This window comes from Dendroctonus ponderosae, unplaced genomic scaffold (genome assembly GCF_020466585.1).
Source record: "Dendroctonus ponderosae isolate FM_Combo_2020 unplaced genomic scaffold, Dpon_F_20191213v2 Dpon_F_20191213_5, whole genome shotgun sequence".
NCBI classification, from domain to species: Eukaryota; Metazoa; Arthropoda; class Insecta; order Coleoptera; family Curculionidae; genus Dendroctonus; species Dendroctonus ponderosae.
Window position 1 is genome coordinate 10734356 of NW_026018715.1, and position 4443 is coordinate 10738798.

Below are 4443 nucleotides of genomic sequence, written 5' to 3' on the forward strand. Positions count from 1 at the left end.
GTGTCCGATAATGGACAAAATTAATACTCCAAATGCATGCCAAGGCTTAAAGCAGCAACAACGCTACATATGTAAGTAAAAATAATTAAGTATCTAAACGAAGAATTCTAGTCTTCCCAAATTTGATTGTCCTGACTAATCACCTGTTAGGCCTAATTAATTTTAGAATGTTTTAAAGTATTGCAATTGTGAGGTATTTTAATATGTGATATGATGAGATTGTTGACGAACTGTAGTTGTTTTTTTAAATTAATGAATTTTTTTTAACTATCTGTTATTTTAGGAAAACTGATGATAGTGGAAAAATACACCGAAACGTATTTTGATTAATAAATAGAGACAATAAATGACTGAAACCCAGGAATAGATTTGAAATTTCCCATTAATGTTTTGTAAACTTGCTCCCTTGTCATTTTTTTTAGAGTCCTAATTACTTTCGGTAAAAAACTGAATAAAATAATTTGTTTTTGTGCCAAATTCGAAACTGAAATGAGTTTTCTAAAGTTCCCTGCAAACCGATGAATGAAACAATTTTTTTATCATTAGTTTTGTCATTTTTGGCTGAAAAGACTCCATTATTGTCATAAAAGAAGAGAATCATCGGAAAATAATGCTTTTTTGCGTTTTCGATTAAAAACTTTTAGTTTTGTGGTTGGTTTTGGAGAAAACCCTAATGATTTTCGGTAAAAAACGGTAGGAATTTATTTTCGTCTTTGTCCCGAATTCGACACAGAAAAAAGTTTTTGTCAAATTTTTACAAAGCTATAAATTTATCTTGTCATTTTTCGCGTAAAAGTCCTCCAGTCCGTCAGTATTTTTAAGTGAAACTCTACAAAATAGTGTGTTTGTGAGTAGAAAGTAAAGCGAAAAAAAAAAGTCAAAACAAAAAAAAACACATGTTTTAACAAATTCTACAGTCTTCAGAGGAATGGAGGTGATGAGATTTCCAAATAATTTTGTTTGTTTCAAATACGAAGCTGGAAAGGGATTTCAAAACTTTTTATGAAGCGACGAAGGATTCTAAATGTATTTCATAATTTTGCGCCGAAAATTCCTTAAGATTGTCACCATTTTTAACTGAAACTTGAAAAACGAAGCATTGAAAATTGAGCATTTAGAAGAAAGAGTAACTTGGCTAAAACTGGAAAATTCTGAAGAAATTTCAATAATATTATTAATAAATGGCCCTTAAAATAAATCTTAAAGAAGTAAAAAAGAGTCATCAACATTTTCCCAGCAACGAAACTGAGTTACTGCGCCGGAGCGTTGGGTTGGCGCTCCAAGCCATTTGCGCAGCACTGTACTAACTCCAAAAACTTCACTGAGTTACCCAGGCCTGGTCACCTTCTAAGTATATGAAAATAATAGTATGAAAGGCCTGGTCACCTTCTAAGCGGTTACATACATCTTTATCACCCTCTTGATCTTCCTCTGGAAAAGTTTTTGCCATGCTTTCATGTTCTTTCCAGTTTTGGCCATACCGGATGCTTAATAATTCATCTTCTTCTTCAGATTCTTTTCTTATCGCTAGTTTTATCCAGTTTTTGCTAACAGGTTTGAAGTCATACAACGCAAACAATCGATAAGATTAAGGATCAGCCGTTAATTCCAATTTATCGTCGTTTCTACATTTCTTCCTCTAATGGAAATTTGGCGATTTTTCTCCTTTCCACAAGCTCTTTTAACATTTGCTCCTCCCAATTAAATAATTCAACAATATTTTATGTTGTTGTAGACATTTCAGCTTCCTTTGTGCCTCCAGCATCACCTGATTTGGCCCCATCAGACCGTCTTAAAGTTCATTTTATAGACATCTAGATAGAACAAATGATGAAATTAATATCGATTCCGACCGAGTGAATAGCGTGTATTGTAGGAAGCGTCTTGCACTGGACTAAATTCTTTTGGCTTGGAGCAGCTGCCTAGATTTTTATTAACTCGACCGCAACGACTACGTGAGTGTGCGTGTAAATGCCTTTGCAGGTCATTCTGTTGATCAGATTGAGATGAGAAAATAAACGCTTTTTCCTTCATATGTAATATACGATGATCCTGCTGTGTTATTTGGGCTTATGTAATTCCATTAATCCGAATCCTGCGGATTTTTCAAGATTTTTCCTTTGAAAGTGGGTTGATTTGGATGCTTTTGGACCAGTAAAGGTTCTGCTCTTCTCGCCCTTAACACATCAGTACTAATTTTGATGAGGGAGGAGAGAAAAAATCCCAGTTGACGAAATCTTGCAGATAACCATAAGTCAAACATTCCAAACAAATAGGTGCTAATTGCACATCGACTGCTCTTCTCACTTTTCATATTTCCTGATGATTTCCGTTGTGAGTGAAAGCCATTGTATATTGGATCGTAAAACTAAGTACCCGAGCCTTATGACTTGGTCCATTGGTCGTTTCAGTGGAATACAGCAACCTCTAGACGGCCTTAACCATAAAACATCCCAGACTAACAGATGGTTGGCTCAAGCACACAATGAGTGTAACACCAGAAGAACAACAAATTCTTTTCTTGGTCTATTTTTTTTCCAATCAGGTACGGCGACCACGTCGGCCAGGTAGAAGTTGACCCTTTGAGTTATATGGTGGGCTTTTGCGAAGAGCTTTTCTTTTAGTATCGGCGTATTAATTGTTTTGTCACTCGCTGGTAATCAGTTGGGTTGGGCAGAAATGGGGAGTGTTGACAACATTTTTTGGTACAAAAGACGGCAAATATAAAAATAACCAGAGTTCATAAACTGGGTCCTTAATGGGTTCTTTGGCTGGCTGAGAATCAATTAAACCGAGACTCCAACCTGCATATTGATGAATAGGTCCAGATTGCTTATTTATTGTCACGATATCTCAACATGGGGTCTCAAACCGAAAAAACTAATCACGTGTTAGAACAGCTACTGTTCGAAATCTGCTGCGGTTCCAGCCAGCCATTAATATCCTGAAGAAATCCAACACTTACGCACCGAACTTCATTATTCAATGAACGACTCGTTATTTAACATTAATTTCGAATTAATTATCATTTATTCTCGCATGCTGATGTTGATAAATAGTGTAATATTTGCAACGTTCGATCAATGCAGCAAGTACGAAACGTACGGAATTTACATTTTAGTTTTCAGCCTCCTGAATGGAACAATGAATGCAACGTTTGCACAATGCACATTTGGTTCACACAATCTTTATTCATTACTTCAGCTGTGCCTATGTTTAGATATACAGATATACAGCATGTTCAAGGTGAAGAAAGTCGGAAATAATACTAGACAAGGGCTTGATTCTTTTCCTTTTGGTTGAGCTAAATGTGTTTGCGGGATTATATTTTTTAGTATTTGCGCTTCTTTTTGGTATCAATAAAAGAGTTATTTCGGTATTTTAGAGTCTTTTACACTTGTCAAATGTTGGTTCGGAAGAACAATGGATCGAAAAGTTGCCAGAAAATCAGATTTTTTCTTGCTCAACTGTGGTATAAGAGCGTTAGTGTGTTCAGTATCATCAACTGCTAGATTCTTAGTCCCAGTCTGAGGCAGATTTCTGACACTTACTTTTCCTGGAACCTTCAAATTGAACAAATCTAGACAATGTTTTTAACTGGATCTGGGTTTTCCAGCTGTGAAACTGACCTACAGGTTCAAAGTCATAGTCTTTACTTCTGGTCTTCTCTTATAGTTTAATTACTTCTGGTTCATAATGTGATTTAAAACTGCACAAAACACATTGTTTATTGGGTTTTCTTTTGGTCTCTGTTCTTGCACCATGAACTTGTCTTTCTCATGGAACACAAAGTGGAATTTATCAGTAAAGTGTGCTCCGCAGGTACACTTAAATTGGCGATTGCTCGTATTTATAATTTTTTTACTTGAAGAAGAAGTTTTCACGCTCGGTCTGTTTTTCTACAGCAAGCAGAATTAACATCAAACAATGTGAAACATTAATGAAAAACTGCTAAAAGCACTAAATAAGAAATTGATGATAAAAAATATGAAACTGAAAAACTGTCAAGTTGGGATACCAGGAAATGTCGAAAAGGTTGCAATACCAATAGATTATTTCTATTGGTCGCGGGATTCTATCAAACAAATCTGCAAAAAGTGATTCGCAATCGGCGTCATTCTTCTAAAAGTGTTGCATTTCAGTGCGAAAGAACTACTCAACTTCGCTTAATAACTTCACTTCACAACATTAGTTTCATCAGAAACGGTCGCAAAATAGTTCAAGGAAAAGATGTGAAAACTCCACACTCTACAAACAGCAATGTCGCCGCAACCACTTTGCCTTCATAGAAGAATCAATTTTCTTCCAATAAACAATACTGTGTTTCCGGTAAGAAAAGTAAACTGTATACATGTTCGACATGTTATACATTTGAAGCTTTGAAGAGCGCACTTTAACTACTTTAAGCCATTTAATCCACTTCTTGTTCGATTTTGTATTTTT